General features: G+C 35.8%; 1 pseudogene; it reads right to left on the bottom strand.

Annotated features, from left to right (window-relative positions):
• LOC102139641 (sodium- and chloride-dependent neutral and basic amino acid transporter B(0+)-like) lies at nucleotides 1–23,051 on the bottom strand (annotated as a pseudogene).
• Between the last annotated feature and the right edge of the window lie 1,525 nt (nucleotides 23,052–24,576).

Genomic DNA, 24,576 nt, shown 5'->3' with positions numbered 1-24,576 from the left:
TATTCTTAAAAAAAAATCACATTATACAATCATATATTTTGTCAATGAGATCTCATTCTGGTTTTCTGCTGCCACTAACAGTAGATATTTGACTGTCAGTCTTTTTTGGGGGATATATCATGCCTTTATATCTCTCCCCACAATGTTGTTCCAGGTATGGAATCCAGTTAGAAGCTGGTCTGCAGCAACTTACAAGGCACTGAAATGAAAAAAAAAATTATTGTCTTAGAATTTAAGTGCCATGATCTGTAAACAAGTAAATATTGAACTGTACTTTCATTTAAATTTTTTTCTTTACTAACAAAAAATAAGAATCATAGAAAGGTAAAAAGCAATCATCTAAATTCTTAATAATGCACAGTTTGCCAAGATAAAAGTATAGTCAAATGTAACTAGTTGTTAATAGAACTATATTAACTACTAAACCAAAATAACTGAGTATGTAAATGAATTCAAAACAAGGTATGTGAACCCATTAGAGTAACAGTGTGTCTAATCTGTACCTTCACTGAATTCTCAGACATTTCCATCCTGGCCTTAGGATGAGTGTGAGGTAAGGATCTAAATCAGTGTGTACCGGGGATATGTTTCAAGAACAAAGGAAAAAAGTTCCAGGATCAAACCATTGAATTGGATCCATTGTTGTATGGACTTGCTAATTTATTTAAATCTAAGACTCCTGAGCCTACGTGGTCATTGTCCTACTGAGATATCATAACAAACTTTATCCCCTTAGACCTCCATGGAAGAAAGGTGACTCAGGGTCTAGATTGAGTTCCAGATATTTACCAGGCTTATTCCAGTATAAAAACACTATTAAAATGTATATTATAACCAGATACGGTTTCAAAAGTAGTGACTATGGATATAAAGCAAACAGGTCATTTGCTTTGTGACATCTTCGGGGACAACTCAGCACAGGTATAGATGTCATAGCTGTCATATGCTAAGCACTGTAGCAAGGCCCATCTATACAGCAACAAGTAAGACCAGACTTCTCCCACAAGGAGCTTATAATCTAGTATAGAGAAACACAGCAAATATATACATAATATAATACCATGTTATACACTAGTAACAGATGGTTGTCAGGTATAGAAGTAGCGAAGAAGTAGGAGTAATTAATTGCATCTTATATGTTCTCATATTACATAGTGTGAGTAATCTTCACTTTAATCATAAGTAATTTGTATAAAATATAAAAAAATTTAATGTGCTCACTTGAAAGATGTTTTCTTTAGCCTGAATTATTTTTATGATAGCTATAATTAGAATCCAAATAATGCAGAAAATTATTATACACCAGCCTAGAGCAACTCCCCAGTCAGGGTATGGAATTGTGCCATAATCAGGTCTATGGAATTGCATTAGTTACCAGACAAATATTGCCTGTAAAAGTGAAATATGCAAAGACAAAGCTAAAGATTCAACTTTATTGCACTAATGATTAGCAATTTGATTCTGTTCTTTAGATGTGATTTATCAAAAATAATTAATATGAAAATACATTCAAGCAGTTGAGATAATCTAGTAACAAGCCAGAAGATAACTATGAAAAGAACCTAAATAAATAACTTTTTTTACATGGAATAAATTTTTCCAAAATACTGTCATATATTTATAAATCCAAATACTTGTTCAACATATATTTCAAGAAAATACTAGACCATATATCAGATATAAAGTAAAACAATATCTAAAATAGTCTGTTATTGAGCGTTTCTCTTTGATTTATAATAGTGTGATTTTATTTTATGCCATAAGTTAACCAGTATATAGATTAATACAATGAGAATGTGAAGTACATTTTAATGGGCACGCTTTTCTCCTTGCTTAGGAACTGCTTCTATTCTCTCCCACTGCACAAAGCTCCCCTTTTAGCACATCAAAAACACACATGCATTTACACACCCTATTTAGCTGTCTTTGTTTTACTAAAATCAATGAGAAAACAATACATTGTAAGAATATTTTTAAGTAGATCTATCAGTTTAATTTTAAAATTGTATTAACCATTTTCATGCTTCTGATAAAGACATACTCGAGACTGGGAAGAAAAGAGGTTTAATTGAACTTAGAGTTGCATATGACTGGGGCGGCCTCAGAATCATGACAGGATGTGAAAGGCACTTCTTACATGGCAGTAGCAAGAGAAAATGAGGAACATACAAAAGCAGAAACCCCTGATAAAACCATCAGATCTAGCAGACTTATTCACTACCACAAGAACAGTATGGGGGAAACTGCATCCCTGATTCAAATGATCTCCTACCGGGTCCCTCCCACAACATGTGGGAATTATAGGCGTACAATTCAAGATGAGACTTGGGTGGGGACAAAAAGGCAAACAATATCATTCCCCCCCAGTCCCCTCCAAATCTCATGTCCTCACATTTCAGAACCAATCATGCCTCCCCAACAGTCCCCCAAAGTCTTAACTCATTTGAGCGTTAACCCGAAAGACCACAGTCCAAAGTCTCATCTGAGACAAGGCAAGTCCCTTCTGCCTCTGGGCCTGTAAAATCAAAAGCAAGCTAGTTACTTCCTAGATACAGTGGAGGTACAGTTATTGGGCAAATACAGCCATTCCAAATGGGAGAAATTGGCCAAAACAAGGGGGTTACAGGGCCCATGCAAGTCCCAAATCCAGTGGAGCAGTCAAATTCTAAAGCTCTAAAATGATCTCCTTTGACCCCATGTCTCACATCCAGGTCATGCTGATGCGAGAGATAGGTTCCCATAGTCTTGGGCAGCTCTGACCCTGTGGCTTTGTAGGGTATAGCCCCCTTCCTGGCTGCTTCCACAGGCTGGCATTGAGTGTCTGCGGCTTTTTCAGGCACACGGTGCAAGTTGTCGGTGGATCTACCATTCTGGGGTCTGGAGGACTGTGGCCCTCTTCTCACACCTCCATTAGGTAGTGCCCCAGTAGGGACTCTGTATGGGGGCTCCAACCCCATATTCCCCTACCATACTGCCCTAGCAGAGGTTCTCATGAAGGCCCCAACCTTGCAGCAAACTTTTGCCTGGGCTTGCAGGAGTTTCCGTACTTCTGAAATCTAGGTGGGGGTTCCGAAACCTCAATTCTTGACTTCTCCGTACCCACAGGCTCAACACCATATGGAAGCTGCCAAGGATTGAGGCTTGCACCCTCTGAAACCATGGGCTGAGGTGTACCTTGGCCCATTTTAGCAATGGCTGGAGCGACTGGGACACAGGACACCAAGGCCCAAGGCCGTACACAGCATGAGGACCCTGGGCCCGGCCCATGAAACCATTTGTTTTTCCCTTAGGCTTCCGGGTCTGTGATGGGAGGGGCTGCCATGAAGACTTATGACATACCCTGGAGACATTTTCCCCATTTTCTTGCAGATTAACATTTGGCTCTTTGTTACTTATGCAAATTTCTGCAGCCAGCTTGAAATGGGTTTTTATTTTCTACTGCATCGTCAGGTTTCAAATTTTCTTAACTTTTATGCTGTTTCTGTTTTAAAATGGAATGCTTTTAACAGTACCCAAATCGCCTTTTGAATGCTTTGCTGCTTAGAATTTTCTTCCACCAGATACCCTAAATCATCTCTCTCAAGTTCAAAGTTCCAAACATTTCTAGGGCAGAGGCAAAATGCTGCCAGTCTCTTTGCTAAAACATACCAAGAGCCATCTTTGCTCCAGTTCCCAACAAGTTCCTCATCAACATCTGAGACCACCTCAGCCTGGACCCTATTGTTTATATTACTCTCAACATTTTTTTTCAAAGCCATTCAACATCTCTCTAGAAGGTTTCAAACTTTCCCACATTTTCCTGTCTTCTTCTGAGCCCTCTGCCTGATACTCAGATCTAAAGTCATTTCCACATTTTCAGGTATCATTTCAGCAACGCCCCACTCTACTGATACCAATTTACTGTATTAGTCCATTTTCACGCTGAGGATAAAGACATACATGAGACTGAGATGAAAATGAGGTTTAATTGGACTTACAGTTCCACATGGCTGGGGAGAATTCAGAATCATGGCAGGAGGTGAAAGGCACTTCTTACATGGCAGTGGCAAGAGGAAATGAGGAAGATACAAAAGCGGAAACCCCGGATAAAACCATCATATCTCATGAGCCTTATTCACTACCACAAGAACAGTATGGGGGAAACCACCCCCATGATTCAAATTATCTCCTACTGGGTCCCTCCCACAACACATGGGGATTATGGGAGTACAATTCAAGATGAGATTTGGGTGGAGACAGAGCCAAACCATATCAAAAATTCAATGGCTTCATCCCATTAATTTAATTACAGAAATTTAAATGTATTTTATAAGTATTATAAATGTACCTAACTATAAGAGAATAACTGAGGGATAATGGAGTTCAATACACAATAGATGGCAATGTAAATCATTTCATATGTACTACTTTTGCATTTTCAATTAAAATCAGATGTCAAACCTATGTAATCATTGAATATTAGCTTGTTAAGAGGTCCAGCTAGACATTCTAAATTGACAAGGGGGATTATTTTATTATGGAGACTTGTCAAATAAAAATATTTAGCAGCATATTCAAAGTCATTTAGCAAAAATATGGAGTATCCAAATATTTCAATTCAGCATGTCTACTTCTAAACTGCTCACTTTTTGAAATTGATCTCATAATGTTAAAGAAATGTAATCCTCTCTGCAAACAAATATGACACTTTAGATTTGATGCAAATCGTGGATAGAATTAATTAATAGCCTTTTCTAGGAAAACCTTTGAAGCATGAAGGCAATGAAAACCAAAACAGATCTATGAAGCTTTGACACTGCTCCACCCCACCATCATTATTTCTAGTTCATAATCATTCTCCATCCAGTGTAGTGTTTATTTTGGTGCTCAGCCATCTACTGTCCTAAAATATTATTTGAAGATTTTAAGTCTATATGTTATGTCTCTCAAGTAAGACAACTTTTGCTTTACCTCAGCTCCTAAATAGTATTAATTGTTGAATTTATTAACATAAACCATTGCCCCTATTGACACAGGTCAGTTTCTTTATTTTCAGATGCCAAATACCTGCCTCGTTAAGAGATAAAATGTGAATTAAAATATGACTGGTGTTTTTCAGCAGTTAGTATATTGAAAGTGAATTCCTTGAAGGCAGGATGTGGGCCTTATGTATCTCTGTGTTTTCCGTGCCTGGCAGAATGGTTAGGAACATTATTCTCTAGGGAATGAGAAAATTCATGATTTATTTTCATTTATTCTATTGATAAATTTTAAATTATTGATAACTTTTAAGTCTGTATGAACCTGTTTATGTTCTCAAATGGTAAATGTTTAAATTGATGGTCTCAAAATAATACTGCAAAGGCATTTTAATTGAAGCAACTTAGAAGCACCATCCATAAATACTGCAAAACTTGAAAATCATTCACTTATAAAATTACTTTGCCTTTTGTCTTCAATGTGAATTACTAAGTTTGTCTTAGAATGTATATATTATTGATACCAATGTCATGGTATATTATTACTTATAATCAAAAGGATAGGAGTAATGACAAACCAGCAAGCTCTCCACCATAGCCAAAATATCCACCTCTTTGCTCCAATCATCATTTCTATATCCTCAATGAATCTGTTCCCTCCTAAACAAGACAAAGAGTACATTGAATGTTTGCTGATATTTTCTTCCAATAACCATTGTGGCATCAATTATCTTTCTGCGTCTAAACATTTTTCTGTAGTACAACAATGAAGCATACACCTGTAACTACATTTTCTTCATATTTTGTCCAGTATATTGTACTTTACTATTATAATGGTATAAAGATTAATAGTATAATTAGGTCAACATAATGAAAATGAGTCAAACTAAACTATTTTAATAAAACTTGAAAATAATTTTATAGGTACTATTTACCATAAATCCAGATGATTCCAGCTAGTTCCAGTATAGCTACAATTAAAATGCCCCATCCAGCACAGAAGTGGTCAATCAGATGAATCCAGTAAATTCCAGCCTACCAAAAAAATATTGATTACTTCTAAGTATATTTTAATTGTTTTTATGATTGCTGAGGTATTCCAATTGAATCTATTAATTTAATCTTGACATATGCTCCTTAGTTTCACTTCTGCTAAAATGTGTAAAGGAATGTTTCAGATGTAAACCCAAATGTGGCTTTAAATATCTCAAAAATCTTTCAATCTATACGGAGTCACTGGAAAAAAAAAACAAGCACTTCGAATAGTTGATTATCAGAATGGTATGCAATGTCTGTGTGTTCTGTAGTGGTTGCCAAGAAATGTAGTATCTGTATCTGTAGTGTTTAAAGTCTGCAATCTTATTGCAACTGAGGTAACTGTCCATTATTCGGCCTCCTCATCTGCAAAATAGATTTATGGAAAGTAATAATGGAGAAAAATGGATTAAAACTCAGAAAACCTTGATCCAAGTCAGACCTGGACTTGTCACTAAGCAACCTCTTAAGACTTCGTTCCTTTCATTAGTTTATAAAGTATGTTCCAACTAATAATTTGTCTATGAAAAAAATGCTGTAGTATACCTGAGTCACACCGACAAGACTAAGGAGAAACAAAACCAAGCAGCAGCCCAGAATTACGGAAACCATCATTTTCTTCATCACTTTGGGAAATAAATCTTGAATTGTTGTTATGATCATTTCTTCAGAGGGGGATAAATGACATGTTATATATCAACTTATTTGCCAATGCTGTTAGTCACAGAATTCCACGTCTATTAATCAAATTTACAAATAGATGTTGAGTAGAGACTCTGAGCCCTGCTTCTTGCTTTTAAAAACCCATAGGGTCATTTCTTTTGGCAGTCATCACTTGGTTCTGCTGGAAACCGAATGCAGTTCTATTTGTTGTTTTCAGTCTGTTTTATATGATTTTTCATTGATAGCAATTGTAAGGTGACAGTCCTCTGTGAGCTGAAATCATCTAAAAGGAAGAATTCTAATAGGACTTTTAAATAAGGTAAATATTTGAATCAGTGGTGTGAAAATGGCAGAAAGGATTCTAGGTTTAGAAATCAATGTGTCCATGAAATAGGTAACTGGCCAAGAGTAGAAAGATGTGTGAATGAAAATATCAGAAAAGATGTTTGAGATTTTCGAGAACTTTAAAAGTCAACAAGAAAACTCTGGATTTTATCCTATAAACAGAGTAAACTATGAAACTGTTTTATATGAGAGACTGGTAGGATGAAAATTTTTTTCAGAATTTCCCTAGTCATATAACCTAGGTAAATCCCTATATGTGCATAGAACTATGTGCAAGTATGATCATTGCAGCAGTGTGTGTAATTTTTTAATTAAATTATTCAAATGCCCAATATTATGGTAACAAAGAGATTGTGATTTAATAGATCTATATACCTATGTATCAACTGAATTCATAATTAATGCAAAAAAACTTTCAGAGTAATATGTATGCTATGAAACTTCACATTTATGTGAAAATTTAAAAATGTATATGTTATTTTTGAATACATATAAAATGTATATAAACATGGACAGAATAACATACACAATCCATGGTAACAATTGTCTCTAGAGAAAAATATGAATTGTATCAGGGAGAGAAAGACAGGGGACTTCAAATTCACCTGCAACAGTTTATTTTTAAAATAGCTGAAAGAAGTATGATAAAATATTAATGTGTATTCCTTTTGAGTATCAAGTATTTTTCTGTATTTAAATTTAAGTTAAAACAGCTTTCAGAAAGGTCATTCTGAAATTAACAGCTAGGGGGCAATATGGGTAATAAAAGCATGTTGTCAATTAGAGAAAACACAAATGAAATATATGAGTAATATGTTAACGCTGGAAATATTACTTACCAATGGAAGCAAACTGAGAATCGAGACCCAAATTTAAAAGCTTGCAAAAAATAATATGATCTAAAATGGACTGCCTGGTAGTTGCACTAGAGCTTCTGGATAGGCAATGAATGCCAAATCAAAACATACAAAAATGTATGATATTTTAAATTAGTTACCAATATTTAAACATTTAAAAAATAAGGTATTAGAAATATATCATCTTATTTGGCAACACAATCTATGACGTAAATTCTTTACCAACTATTTCACTTTATAAAAACATTGGATTTGGTTGTTTTGTTTGTTAAAGTTAGGGAGTTCACTAAGTTTTCTTTAAAGCTGAACACTCAAAGTCACTTGACTCTCTTACCTTTACAGTGTTCATGTATTTTAAATATTCAGTCTCAATACTGTAATTTTACGTAAGGAATTTGTATATTGTCTTTCTCTTCCTGATACAATTCACATTTTTCTCTAGAGGCAATTGTTACCATGGATTACATATGTTATTCTGTCCGTGTTTATATACATTTTATATGTATTCATAAATGTATGGGAAGTGCTTAACATGATGTCTGAACCTTGTAGTTGTACAGTAAGTGGTTCAAACAAAATCTGGGGAAACATTCTATTTTCTTAAGTAATGTTTTCCTAATATACTCCTGTTTACACGGATAATCTAAGAATTATTATGTTATTAAAGCAACCAAATTATATAAGACTGTGATGGGTGATACTGAGTGTCAACTTGACTGGATTGAAGGATGCAAAGTATTGATACTAGGTGTGTCTGTGAGGGTGTTGACAAAGGAAATTAACATTTGAGTCAGTGGGTTGGGGAAGACAGACCTACCCTTAATCTGGTAGGCACAATCTAAACAGCTGCCACAGAATGTAAAGCAGACAGAAAAACGTGAAAAGGCGAGACTGGCCTAGCCTCCCAGCCTACATCTTTCCCCCATGCTGGATGCTTTCTGCCCTCGAACATTGGACTCCAAGTTTTTCAGTTTTGAGACTCAGACTGACTCTCCTTGCTCCTCAAGCTTGCAGACAGCTTATTGTGAGACCTTGTGATCATGTAAATTAACATTTAATAAACTCCCCTTTATATATATATTTATACATATCTATATATTCATACATATATATTTATACATATATATACACACATATCCTATTACTTCTGTCCCTCTGGAGAACCCTAGTACAAAAAGAAAGTGAGAAAGAAAACACAATACTCTAAATTATGACTGTTTTAAGTAAATTTCTATAAACTATATTAGAGTTTCATAAGTGAGATACATTGAATTAATCAGAGTTGATAATATATGGTATTATATACCTGATTTTCCAACTTGAGAAAATTCCTTTCCAGATATATGAGCCATTTGGCCCAATATAGAAAAAATAGCAAATCCAGCAAGCACACTAGTGAGACAGTTTGTCAAAAAAACTACAATGGCATCAAAGAAGCAGTTGTTTTTGAACTTATTGTCATATAATAGAGCAACTAAGTCACCCCAAGCCACTGAAAGGGAGTAAAATATCTACCCAAATCTATAAGAGAAAATAATTTAATATTTTAAAACATATACACAATATCTTATTTGCATAAGTATCTCACATATGCAAATTAATATATTATAAATAACAGTGAAATGAACACCCAAATGCCCACTACTCAGCTTAAGAAACAAAATATTACTGTCCTTTCCTGATTACATCACCCTACCACCCTCCAGTGGTAATTGCTATCCTGACTTTTGTGTTGATCATTTCTTTGTTTTTTTTTATACTTAGGTTTGAATGTTTTGGAATTTATAGAAAAGTTATCTTAATGCGTGTAAACATATACAACGTGCACTTTTCTATTTGGTATTGTGAGATTTATCCATCAGAAAATTGAACTATATAAAATGTCCATTTTATGATTCTAAAATGAAAGAATGTAAGCAAATTCATTTGTTTATATTAAATACACCTAGTTCTTTTAATCATTCTTTATTGCCAAACTGCATATGTCACGATTTATCCTTTCTCCTGTTGATGGACATTTAGGTCATTCACCATGTTGCTGTTATAGAGCTGTAAACATTCTTTTATATTCCCCATATGTAGATGTGGAACTGTGATGTTTAAAAGTATACATATTCCCCCCTTTTACTAAATCTTGCCAAATTGTTCTTTAAAGTGGATATACCATTTTGCACTCCCACTAGCTGGGTGTGAGGGTTCCCATTCCACCACATACTTGCCAACACTTCATTTTCCATAAGATTTTTTTTTTCTGTGAAATTCCTGTTCATGTCTTTTGCCAGTTTTTGATTTGGCCTGTGTTACTTGGTTTCTAATAAGTATTGAGTTCATTTGGATTCTAATTCTTTGTCTATTATATATGTTGATTTTTTTCCTCCCAATTTGTGGCTTACATTTTCTACCTTTTAACATTGTGTCCTTTGATTAACCACAGTTGTTGGGGGTCTACTGAAAATGAAGGTATCCATCTTTGATTATATGTTTTGCCCTTGACCTCTGTTACTTTTAAAAACTGCTTAGCCCAAGGTTATAAAGTTACTATTCTATATTTTCTTCTAAAGAAATGAAAGTTTTGCCTATATTGTTAAATTTTCAATTCACCTAATATTGACATTGTGCATATCAATATATGTGATATGTGAATGATATGTGAAATTTCCAACTGATGTTGTTTCCCAAATGGGATATCAATTGTTCAAGGATAATTGATATTATCGATTAAATCAATTAGATATCAATTCTATCAATTGAATGATTATCCCTTTTCCTATTGATCTGCATTGCCTTCTCTGCCTCATACCAAGTTCCATTTGTTTTTTAATCTATTTCTGAGATTACGATCCTGTTCTGCTGGCCTATATGTCTATACCTATGCTAACACTTCACTATTTTAATTAGTACAGTATTATAAATATTGTTTCATATCTGGTAGGACAAGTCCTTTTCACATCAGATACACCTTGGGGTTTTGGCCTTTTTCTTTTTCGAATAAAATTTACAATCAGTTTTCAAGTTCCATAGGAAACTGTTTTGGGATAGATCAAGGCTATTTTATTTATATTTAAGAAAATCATATTAGAAATAAAATGCCCTGTTTTTTCTTAGGCTCTTGTCCATATTAAGAGATAAGCAGCATGCTCAGGTTGGTCTCTGAGCTTCTTTTGCTTGATACATTATGTGTGCCTGTGTGACAGGGGAGCTGGAAGTGAGTGTGGCAGTTCTGTGTTGTGTAAGAATGCTACTGCATACCATGATGTGTACCTAGGTTGCAAACAAAAGTGAAAAGAAATTCCAAACTTAATTTTAATCTCCATATCTATGAATCTCATATCCATATACAATATTATTACATTAGAGATTAGGAAATCCTAATTCAAATTGCAATAATTGGCTGTACACTTTTAGCTCAATTTGAATTTATCTTGGTTTTAGTTTCATCACTGTAATGAGGTAGTTAGAAAAGTAATTTCTGCATTCCTGAAGACCTCTCTATCTATAAATTTGTATGGTTCTCTACTCTCCTGGAGATCTCAATGGATTTCAGATATTCAAAGAAAAGGAAAGACACCTGATTATAATTCTCTGTTTAGAATATAGATTGTGAGGAATAAAAAAAAAAATCTAAGAAAAACAATTCTTATTGCCAACAAACCCAAAAAAGGAGTTGGGTTGTGTTGTGTTGGAGAGCAGAGGGTGAGAATATTAAATTGTATGTTTCACAAGGAGCTTTAGGTTTCACTCTAATTTTTTTAAGGTATTAGAGATACTGAAACACAGGCCTATAAAAAAGCATCATATAAATTTTTCAGAGTGGTTTCCAGGAAGTACAAAACCCGGATATCTTGGGCTTTTAAAATCCACCCAAAGAATATCAAAGGTGCTTTTCAACTATGCTCAAATCGTGAGTTTTAAAGAAAATGGTGAATCTACTTCTTAGGGAAAATGTTGCAACTATAACAAGGTAGTATAATGTAACAGAAATAATTGAAATAATCATATATTAGCTCATATTTATTAAAAAGTTTACTATTTCCAAGTGCATTAGCGTATTTTATCTTCTTCAGTAACCTAACACAGAGAAGGTGATGAATCCCAACTTTCGTTTTATTTCTTACTCACCATCCAAAATGGTCTTCAAATGGGGAAGAGATTAACCAACAGGGATAAAAAGAGTAAGGCCCAAGATAAATGAAGAAACAAATTAAGATGGCCTGTGGACACATCAAAGTATATTAAGCTCCAAGACTATAATCATAAAATTCCATATATCTAAAATGATTTAAAGCTATGTGATTAATCATTGAGTGAAAATTGTTGAGCACGAAAATGTAACCAAAGACCAATGATTGACATTTCAATTTTCAGAAAGGTAATTGTAAACAAATGACAGATTTCCACAACTAATATCTCATACACTTGGCACTGCTTACCAAAAAATTTACAAGAAATAATTACATATCCTCTTGTAAGTATTTAGAAAAGAAAACAGCAATGGCTGGAAATTGGCATGAGTTCCATGAAGAATACTATAGCAAACTAAAACTAATATCCATTTTGAATAGTACTACTAGTATGGCAGATACTATTAACATAGTGTCTCTTGATTTCAACGTAAGATTATAGGTTTTTACTTGAACAGAACTTAATGTGTGCTAAGAATGTGATGTGACTAATAAAAAAGTGAAAGCATTCTAGGCCATACTGATAGAAGCATACTATCTGTAGTACACTTACTGTTAATACTCTCTGCAGTAAAATTGTAAATGATTTTACATACCAGTGATACACTCAGCCATTATCTAAAGGTAAAGTTAAAAGAGTGTTACCTAATTCTTATTCATAGCATATGTTAGACTTTTGGTATAAGTAACAATTTTGGTTATGGAATGCTTAATCCATGTCATATTTATGTTTTAACTTCACAATTCACTAGGCAAAACTTGACAATATTTTGGGGATATTAAATTTTGAAGAAAATTAAAATGTATGTTAGACTATTAAACTTTCAACAGTAGTCTCTAAAGCTACTATGAGTTTATCCAATAAAACACATAGTCCTAGTCATCAACTTGCAGATATTTATGAATGCAATATTATTTTTCAGATTAATAAACCCAAAATTTTGTTGGTCAAATAGAATCTGTTTAAATGAATAAAAATGACTTTTAAAATCCTATTTCTGAAAATTATCTCACCATCAACAAAAGAGAATTAATGGCATGTTAAATATTAGCTAAATCAGACATCCTAGTGGATAGAAACTAATAAATTTAGCTGTATGTCTTTTGCAAGCTACTACATTATGATATTCATATGGAACCAAAGATTTTTGGCATTTGCTTTTAAGATTTACCTCCTCAGATAGTTGGAAATCCGAAATGAGACTCACCTCAGCTTCCCTAAGTTCTGTAAAGTTTGACCGTGCTCCAATATAGTATGAAATGCCTATTGAAGCACCCTCCAGAGTTGCACGTCATACTAACAAGATGAGTAGGACCACATAAGGGAAAAGAGCTGTAAACATAACACCCATCAAAAAAATTAACCAAAAATTAATGTTATTTTTTAAATCATGATATATAATTGTACACAAGTAAAATTATTAGCAAGTTGAGATTATTTAAATAAAGTACTGGAATTTCATAGAGTCTGATGATATAGCAAAGTTAGCATAATTTCTTATTTGTGTTCTCACAACTCTCAAATGATCCATTTAAAAAACACTTTGATGTATTAATTAGCATTTCCTAGGTTTAGGTTGTAAATAAATAATACATCAGCAGTGATAACTTGGGATCTAAATTGAATGCCTTCCTAAAAATATCCTTATACGTTTCTGAGGAGACTGAATGTCTTCTCTCAGTAAATTACTGCATTGAGGTGAGGCGGGAAATGATTTTAAACCCTGCAGTGGTTAGTATATATTCAGCTTTCAAGACGAAGGAAAATATTTTCTAGTAGATATCCAAATCCCAGAAAAGCATATTGAAGTGAATAGTGGACACTTGTTACTGTTATTGCAGCTACCATTAAGAAAGTTTGATAGCATACATACAAGTGCACTGCTTCTGTACTAGATAACACATGGTTCCAGATGAGCAGATTGCCTTTGAGACCAGCTTTGCCTTAATGTGGATGATTTCCTTGATCCATATGTTTTATAATACAACCAAGGAGATGATTTAAACAAGTCATTCAGAGACCAATAAAAATTAATTGCCTGGGTAAATGGCCTTTAATGGACGCTTTCAATATTAACATCAAAAGGAAACCAAGGGGTTAAAAAATGTGCAACTAAAACATTTTAGGAAGTTTTCACTGGATTTGTGATATTCACAGTATTTTTGTGATGTAACAGCATGTCTCATTACAACTTAACATTAATTGAATGTGCTGGATATTGTACTGAGAATACAAAGATAAGATCTCCAGTTGTTCCTGTCCTCCACCTTATGGAAATTTCCACTGACTAGTTAAAAACACATAGACTTTTTTTTTCTGGGTATTGTGCAACTATTCACGGAGAAAATTTCATCTTGTTCTCTTAAATCACCATTATTCTCCCTGAAAGTTTATAAAAGTAGACAATTAAGTGAGAAAATATAACAGAATTTTTTTCAAAAGAGGCCATTTCCCTGAGAGAAAATGTTCTGTGTACATTTTGGCAATATTTAAGAGAATAAATACATAGTGTGTATACACACACACACTCACGCACACACACACACATTTCTCTCTCTCTCTCCAACTAGGGGATTCCTGATACTATTACTCTATAGAACAAGGATCTAGATTTTCCAAACCAAACATTGCAATATATGATTCCATTCAAAATGCTTCTTTATATGGTAGGAGAGGAAATTTTATAATATACTCTCAAGCCTTAGAATGCTGTATCAGCTAAAAGGGTCCAATCTTTGAGTAATTGTGCAATTCTAGTAGTAGTTATTATTTTGTTTGTTTGTTTTGTATTTAGCAAGACAGATCCGGGCTGAGCGCGGTGGCTCATGCCTGTAATCCCAGCACTTGGGGAGGCCAAGGCAGGCAGATCACCTGAGGTCGAGAGTTTGAGACCAGCCTGACCAACATGGAGAAACCCTGTCACTACTAAAAATGCAAAATTAGCCTGGCGTGGTGGCGCATGCCTGTAATCCCAGCAACTTGGGAGGCTGAGGCTGGAGAATTGCTTGAACCTGAGAGGCAGATGTTGCAGTGAGCCGAGATCGCGCCATTGCACTCCAGCCTGGGCAACAAGAGTGAAACTCTGTCTCAAAACAACAACAACAACAACAACAACAACCCCCCCCCCAAAATAAAACCACAAAGATCCTATATATTTACTTACAGCTTAAGATGACTGCTTAGAAAGTTTTTCATATATTTGAATCCTTCCATTATAGAAAGAAAAATGCTTTTGATAATGCTTGACAATGAACTACAATGAAATTGGAAAGCTGCTATATCACTATCTAATATGTTTTTCAAATTACCTTGGCAGGGGAATTGATTCCTTTAAATAGTGCTGCTCCAAGTATGAGCCGAGTCAGAAGACAACAAAGTGCTAAATACCACCCAGTTACTGCAGTCTTACCCATTCCACTTGTCCCTTGGAGCACCACTTTACTGAAACACATAAGCCGTTTTCTGATCACAGAATCACTTGTGTTATAGAAAATACATTGCATTTTGTAATATAATTTATCCGGGGGAAGCTTCATGAATATTGTGTCTTATTAATATATCAATCTCCTGTGAGCCTTTATTAATAGATACTACCAATATGAAGGGGCAAGGACATTTCATTAAAAGGCCTGGCTCTGAACTTTGGAAAGTTTAGATCACTCTGAACTTCAGAGTAAACAAAACTTCAGCCAATCCGAATTTTCAAAACCCTAGTATTCTCTATTTTGATTAGTGGGTGTGCAGTTAGATGTAAATTCTCTGATTTTATACAACTTTTTTTTTTTCCAATTTCTGTTTCTCCACTGATTCCTTTATTTTTACATTTTTGTAGCTGACTATAACCTCCTATCTTGGAATTGCTGTAGTTCTTTGCTATGTCAGTCCCAGAATGATCAAACTTACTGAACATGTACATATTCCCCATTTACTCCTGTCTAATCCTTCTATAAATTATGATATTATTTACATACTATACAATTCATCATTTTAAAGTGTACAATTTAGTGGTTTTTAGCATGTTCATAACCATGACCACTTTCAAATCTCAGAATGTTTTTACCACCCCAAAAAGTAACCGTATACCCAGTAACAGTCACTACTCAATCTTCCTTTTTTTAGCCCTGGTAACCACAAATCCACTTTCTGTCTCTGTTAAATTTGCCTGTTCTGGAAATGCCATAAAAAAGTAATTGGAAGGGGAACATCACACACCAGGGCCTGTTGTGGGGTAGGGGGAGGGAGGAGGAATAGCATCAAGAGATATACCTAATGTAAATGACTAGTTAATGGGTGCAGCACACCAACATGGCACATGTATACATATGTAACAAACCTGCACATTGTGCACATGTACCCTAGAACTTAAAGTATAATTTAAAAAGAAGTAAAAGGTAGATGTAAGAAAATAATAATTAAAACCATATTTTTCAACGATGACATGATTGTATAGAAAATCCTATGGGAATGTTAAAAAAAAAAAACCTTATTAGAACTAATAAATGAGTTGAGCAAGGTCTCAAGATAGAAAGTCAAAATGCAAAACTCAATTGTATATCTATATAGTACAAACTATGTATACTATGTATAAATAATTGGGGATTGAAATCTACAATAAAAATTTAAGACTATGAAAAAAGTAATTGTACAACATTCGGCTTTTTATCTTTGGCTTCTTTCACAAGGCATAATGTTTTAAAGGTTCATCTATGTTTTAGCACAAATCAGTACTTCATTCCTTTTTAGGGCTGAATATTTAATGGTATAGATATATCATATTTTACTTATACATTTATCAGCTGATGACATTTGGCTTGGTTCTACCTTGGCTATTAGGAATAATGCTGCTATGGATATTTGTGTACAATTTTTTGTGTAGACTTATGTTTTCAATTATCTTGGGTATATACCTAGGAGAGACATTGCTGGGTCACATGGTAACTCTGTTTAAAATTTGAGGAACTGCCAGACTCTTTTTCAAAGTGTCTACACCTTTTTACATTTAAACAATAAATTTACAATTAATTCAAATTTACGTTTAAATTTACATTTACACAAGAAATGTAAAAAGGTGTCGACACTTTGAAAAAGAGTCTGGCAGTTCTTCAAGTTTTAAACAAAGTTACCATGTTACCAGCAATTTCTCTCCTAGGTATATACCCAAGATAATTTAAATTGTAAGTCTATCATCAGAGTGAACGGGCAACCTACAGAATGGGAGAAAATTTTTGCAATCTATCCATCTGACAAATAATTAATATCCAGAATCTACAAGGCATTTAAACAAATTTACAAGAAATTAACAAACAACGCCATCAAAAAGTGGGCAAAGGATATGAACAGACACTTCTCAAAAGAAGACGTTTATGCAGCCAACAAACATATGAAAAGAAGCTCATCATCACTGGTCATTAGAGAATAGCAAATCAAAACCACAGTGAGATACCATCTCATGCCAGTTAGAATGGCCATCATTAAAAAGTCAGGAAACAACAGATGCTGGAGAGGATGTGGAGAAATAGGAAGGAGAAATAGAAACGCTTTTTCACTGTTGGTGGGAGTGTAAATTAGTTCAACCATTGTGGAAGACAGTGTGGCGATTCCTCAAGGATCTACAACCAGAAATACTGTTTGACCCAGCAATCCCATTATTGGGTATATACCCAAAGGATTATAAATCATTCTACTATAAAGACACATGCACACATATGTTTATTGCAGCACCGTTCACAATAGTAAAGACTTGAAACCAACCCAAATGCCTATCAATGATAGCATGGATAAAGAAAATGTGGCAAATATACACCATGGAATACTATGCAGCCATAAAAAGGATGAGTTCATGTCTTTTGCAGGGGCATGGATGAAGCTAGAAACCATCGTTCTCAGCAAACTAACACAGGAACAGAAAACCGAACACTGCATGTTCTCATTATAAGTGGGAGTTGAACAATGAGAACACATGTATACAGGGAGGGAAACATCACACACCAGGGCCTGTTCAGGGGTGGGGGGCCAGGGGAGGGATAGCATTAGGAGAAATACCTAATGTAGATGATGGGTTGATAGGTACAGGAAACCAGCATGGCACATGTATTCCTATGTAACAAACCTGCATGTTCTGCACATGTTTCCCATAGCTTAAAGTATAATAATAAAATAAAATAAAAAGTATGGGGTTTCAATTTATCCACATCCTTGCCAACATTTGTTATTGTCTGGTTTTTTTGACAGACAAGCCTAGTGGGTGTGAAGTGGTGTCCCATCATGGGCTTGATTTGCATTGATGACTAATGATGAGTATTTTTTCATGTGTATATTGGCCATTGTGGATCTGCTTTGGAGAAATGTCTTTTTTTTTAACTTTTATTTTAAGTTCAAGGGTACAAATGCAGGTTTGTTACATAGGTAAACTTCTGTCATTGGAGTATAAATTATTTCTTTATGCAGGTATTAATCCTGGTACCTGTTAGTTATTTTTTCTGATTCACTCCTTCCTCCCTCCCAATGTGTATTTTTCACCTCTATGTGTCCATGTGTTCTCACAGTTTAACTCCCACTTACAAGTAAGAACATGCAGTATTTGGTTTTCTGTTCCTCTGTAAGTTTGCTAAGGATAATGGCCTCCAGATCAATCCACGTCCCTGCAAATGACATGGTTTTGTTCCTTTTTATGGCTGCATAGTATTCCATGGTGTATATGTACTACATTTTCTTTATCCAGTCTATCATTGATGGGCAATTAGGTTGGTTCCATGTCTTTGCTATTATGAATAGTGCTGCAATGAACATACAAATCCATATGTCTTTATAAAAGAATGATTTATATTTCATTGGGTATATACACAGTAATAGGATTGTTGGATCAAATGGTAGTTTTCTCTTTAGGTCTTTGGGGAATCACCACCCTGTCTCCCACAATGGCTGTTCGAATGTACAATCCCACCAACATTATATAAGCATTCCTTTTCCTCCACAACCTTGCCAGAGACAGTTATTTTTTGACTTTGTACTAATAGCCATTCTGACTGGTGTGAGATTATATTTCATTGTGGTTTTGATTTGCATTTCTCGAGTGATTAGTGACGAGCTTTTTTTCATACGATTCTTAGCCTCATGTATGTCTTCTTTTGAGCAGTGTCTGTTCATGTCCTTTGCCCACTTTTTAATGTTTTTTTTCTTGTAAATTTGTTGAAGTTTCTTACAGATGCTGGATGTCAGACCTTTGTCAGATGCATAGTTTGAAAAAATGTTTCCCCATTCTGTAGGTTGTCTGTTTGCCCTGTTGATGGTTTCTTTTGCACTGCAGAAGCTCTTTAGTTTAATTAGATCTTGTTTGTCATTTTTGCATTTGTCGCAATTGCTTTTGGTATCTTCATCATGAAATCTTTGCCTGTGCCTATGTCCTAAATGGTATTGCCTAGGTTGTTTTCCAGGGCTTTTATAATTTTAGGTTTTACATTTTAGTTTTTTGGTGTTTGCTTGAGACAGAGTCTCACTCTGTAGCCCAGGCTGGAGTGCAGTGGCGTGATCTCGGCTCACTGCAAGCTCCGCCTCCCGGGTTCACATCATTCTCCTGTCTCAGCCTCCCAAGTAGCTGGGACTACAGGAGCGTGTCACCACGCCCGGCTGATTGTTTGTATTTTTTGTAGAAACAGAGTTTCACCATGTTAGCCAGGATGGTCTCAATGTCCTGACCTCATGATCTGCCTGCCTTGGTCTCTCAATGTGTACATTTAAGTTTTTAATTCATCTTGAGAAACTGGACCCCTTCCTTATACCATGTACAAAAATTAACTCAAGAAATATCTTTTTAAATTCTGTGCCCATTTTTAAATTGGGTCCATTGTCTTTTTCATTACTCAATTCTAAAAGTTCTTTATATATTCTGAATACTAGACTCTTACCAGGTATATGACGTGTAAATGTCTTTCCCCATTCAGTAAGTTTTCTTTTTAGTTTAGATAATGACCTTTGAAATGCAAAATATTTTAATTTTGATGAAATGCAATTTATCTATTTTTTTCCTGGTTCCTTGTGTTTTTGGTATTACATTTTAAAAAGCATTGCCAAATCCAAGGTCATGAAGATTTATGCCTGTCCTTTAAAGAGTTTTATAGTTTAACTCTTACATGTAGATATTTGATCCTGTTTGAATTAAATTTTATATATTGTGTAAGATTTCAAAATCATTTTTTGTATGTGGATATCCAGTTTTCCAGACACCATTTGTTGAAAAGACTATTTTTTTATGAGTCAAATACATTTCTGTTTATTATAAATTAACCAGGCCATGATATTCCACTATACTAGCATAAAATGGACTACAACACTACCTTAGGCACTGAATTTTATAAACTTGGTCATTTCGTTATGTTAAAACTATATTAGTTGGGAAATATTATTTTAAACCCCATGAGAAATGTTGTTAATTGACAAGGCAGGTATATGTAAGCAAATGCATATGCTTTCTTGTTTATTTGACTATTTTTCTAATTTAGAAAGACACCTATCTAAATTCACTCTGCAGGTCTCCCTGATTATAAAAAATTGGGGAAATATATGTTAAGAATCTACTATGTGAAAATTACTGTAAAAGCATGTAAGAGATACAGAGATATGTAAGACATAGACTTATCCTTTAAGAATAAAACAAAATTATTTTATCAATAGCATATGAACACAAAACATAAATAAAATAAGGAATAGTGTATAAAATTATATTCATATATTGGGCCAGGCGCAGTGAATCACACCTGTAATCCCAGCACTTTGGGAGGCCAAGGCAGGCGGATCACGAAGTCAGGAGTTTGAGACCAGCCCGGCCAATATGATGAAACGCCATCTTTACTAAAAATACAAAAATTAGACAGGCATGGTGGCATGCACCTGTAGTCCCAGCTACTATGCAGACTGAGGCAGAAGAATAGCTTGAACCCGGGAGGTGGAGGTTGCAGTGAGCTGAGATCGCACCACTGCACTCCAGCCTGGGCAACAGAGCGAGACAATGTCTCAAAAACAACAACAAAAAAATTATATTCATATATTTATTTAGCACATAGTTACTGATCAGCTGCTTTTTCACATTGTGTAAGAATCCAATGGCGAACACTAACACTAAAGTTTATGCCTTTGTAGTCTTTGCAGATTTGGGGATAATTAGATAGATACAAAATAATAGGACAAACGTAGTAACTGACACAGAAAGAGATATAACTTTCCCTTGTCATAGTTCAAGGCTGAATTTATTCTTCATATTAGATGCTGTTTGGAATAAATAAGTTGGGTGGAATAAATAAAATGTGGATAGGAAGAGAAAACAATCGAGGAAGGCAATTAACATAAGCATAGCCCCTCCTCTAAAAGTCATAGCATTGAAGAGTTACTATCTCAACAACTTGAGTGTAAGCATTTTTGAGTTTAAAATTTGAATAAATTCATGATTTTTAAATGCTTTTCAAATTCTACCTCACCTAGCACCAGAAACACTGGACGCTACTACTTGGACATAGAAAGTGCTCAATAGACTTCTGTCAATTTATTAATTTATACTCTCACCTATATATCTATCTTTTTGCCTTTCCAAATTCTTTATTTTTTTTTCTTCCAACATTTATTTAAGGTTCGGGGAGTTACATGTGCAGGTTTATTACATGAGTAAATTGCGTGTCATTGGAGTTTTGTGTACAGAATATTTCATCACCCAGATAATGAACATAGTATGCAATAGGTAGTTTTTCAATCCTCAACCTCCTCCCAAACTCCACCCTCAAGTAGGCCCCAGTGTCTACTGTTTCCTTCTTTGCATCCATGTGTACCAATGTTTGGCTCCCTTTTGTATGTCAGAACATGTGTTATTTGGATAATACAGGTAAGATAGCATCCTCCAGCTCCATCCATGTTGGAAAAACTGGGTGTAAGTCAATTTGCCTTATAATAGAAGCTTTAGCATCATACATATTATATAGGTGTGTAGGGTCATTTGGTGGCTGTGTTTAGACTTCTAATATGTTCTTCAATTACTTATTGGTTTATTTTCAGAATATACCTGGGGTATTAATGGTTTGTGGCAGAAGATTGATAGCTGTGTATAGAATCAAACATAGTATAAGACATCAGGGGAAAAAATGATTAATCATAAGAAATGATACTGCTGGGCTGGGCGCCATGACTCATGCCTGTAATCCCAGCACTGTGGGAGGCCAAGGGAGCGAGATCACTTGAGATCAGGAGTTTGAGACCAGCCTGGCCAACATGGCAAAACCCTGTCTTTACTAAAAATACAAATATTAGCCAGGCATGGTGGTGCATGCCTGTAGTCCCAGCTTCTTGGGAAGCTGAAGTGGGAGGGTCACTTGAACCCAGGAGGCAGAGGTTGCAGTGAGCCAAGATCAGGCCACTACACTCAGTACTTGGTGACAGAGTGAGACAACACAAAACAAAAACCTCTGTTTCAACTTAACTTTTCAGAATTTCATGTGGTGAAGCAGAAAAAGCTCTAGCTGTGGTACCAGATAGACTTGGGTCTCACCTGTGGCTCTGCAATTTTCTAGTCATTGTAAAATGGGAAATGTTTTCTTACCCCCTCACAGGGCATATGATGGGGTGTGCCTCAGTTCTTCAGTGCTCCACTGCTGAAACCCTTAGGGGGAGCATGCAGATGAGCAGGTCATGGGGAGCATTTTTGGGCTCCAACCCCATGGCAGCATCTAGGGTTTAGTGTTTACAGCTCCTGAAGCCCTCACAGTGTGCTCTTTCAATTTTGCCATCTGCAGGCAGCTTGTGTTAATCAGCTCAATTAGACCCTCTGCCTTACCGTAAGTACACAGGGCTTGCCCTAATGTACTGGAAAAACCGGATCATAGGTGGGCCTCGAGAATGAGTGCAATGTTTTACTGAGTGGTGGAAGTAGCTTTCAGATGGACGGCGAGCCAGAAGGGGGATGGAGTCAGGTCACCCAGTGGCTGGACTCCCCTCCAACCGCCCGCAACTGAATTCCACATCGTCCCTCCATCGCTGGCCTGCCAGCATCTGCTGATGTTTATCAGTGTGCTCTTCTGCTCCTCTGCAGCTCTCAATGTCCAGCCGCTTGCATATGTGCCAGCTAGAGTGTCTCAGATTTATATGCACACAGGATGGAGGGGGATGTGGTGGGCCAGAGTGGAAAATGCAACATTTGAGCATGAAAACAGGAGTGCCTGTCCTCACTTAGGTCTGTGGGCACAGTCCTGGGAGTGGAGTCCTCACCAAGGACCACGCCCTTCTCTACCCAGCACTTCCCTGCCCCTCTTTCATGTACTCTGAAGATGTACTCTGAAGAGGTACATCTAACTGCCTTAGAATATCGATGAGAACCAGTCTTAGCTACTTCCTGCTGACAGGGCACATTGTTTTGGGAAGAACAGCAGTCAGATTCTCTCCAGAGGTCTATCTAAGGCTTCCTGGCAAACGGGAACCATTGTCTGAGGCTCCAGTTGCCTGACTGTTTGGAGTTAGATGGCTTCTAGGTGAGAGAGAGAAAAAAAGAAGTTTTATAAGTTTAAGTATGCATGGGTTAAATATGTGTATTATACAAGAAAAGAATTTAGTACCAAATATTACAGAGACAAGAAGTGAAATATACTAATCCCAACATTGTACCCCGAGCTGTTTCACCCTGGTGAAAGAAATTAAACCTTATGTAGGAGTGGTTAAACTTAAGAAGAGAGAGAACTTTTCTTGCCATATCTTTAGCAGTTAGCAGGTGTACCCTGGGAATTCTGGGGTTTGTGGGCTTTCCTGGTGGCCATTAAGGCCACTGTCTTTTTCCTGTATTTCCTTGCTCTCTTCTGGGCCTCCTTATCTCTTTTATAAAAGACTGAGGTGGCTACTTTCAGGAAGTTCTCTAAAATACTACCTGGTCCCAGCACCTGTTTGTAGCTTCCTCTCGATTCAGGAGCTGCCTGAGCAATAAATTTATCCTTTAGGATTAGCTGTCCCTTGACTGAATCAGGAGATAGAGAGGTGTGCATCACCAAGGCTTCTCTTAGCCTTTCCAGAAAGGCAGTGAGATTTTTATCAAATCCTTGGTCAATCATGGACAACTTAGTATAATTGAGAGGCTTGGTCCTAGTTTGACATAAGCCTTCCATTATGCACACCTAAAAGTGTCTCCCATCTCATCACTGGGATTCCATTTAGTGTCATTTACTGGTACTGCCTCTCTTCCAGATGGATAATGTCTGCTCCCTTTCCTGATGCTATATATAATACAAAGCTCATCCCCAAATCCCTCTGCTGCTTGCAGAGTGGCCTGCTTCTCGGTGTCTGTCAGGGTCTGATTCAAAAGTAACAAAACATCTCTACAGGAGAGTTCAAATATTTGGGTGAAATTCTGGAAAGTCTCTATATATCTATCAGGGTCATCTGAAAACTTTCCAAGATCCCCCTTAATTTACTTTAAGTCTTGTAGGGAGACAGGGACCTGGCCTTACTTGGTCCAAATTCACTGGGCATCTGTTGTAAGGGCAAGACTGAGACTGGGGCTGAATTAGGGTGAG

The sequence above is a fragment of the Macaca fascicularis genome, chromosome X, assembly GCF_037993035.2.
Source record: "Macaca fascicularis isolate 582-1 chromosome X, T2T-MFA8v1.1".
Classification (NCBI taxonomy): domain Eukaryota; kingdom Metazoa; phylum Chordata; class Mammalia; order Primates; family Cercopithecidae; genus Macaca; species Macaca fascicularis.
This window is presented reverse-complemented; position numbering and strand designations above follow the sequence as displayed.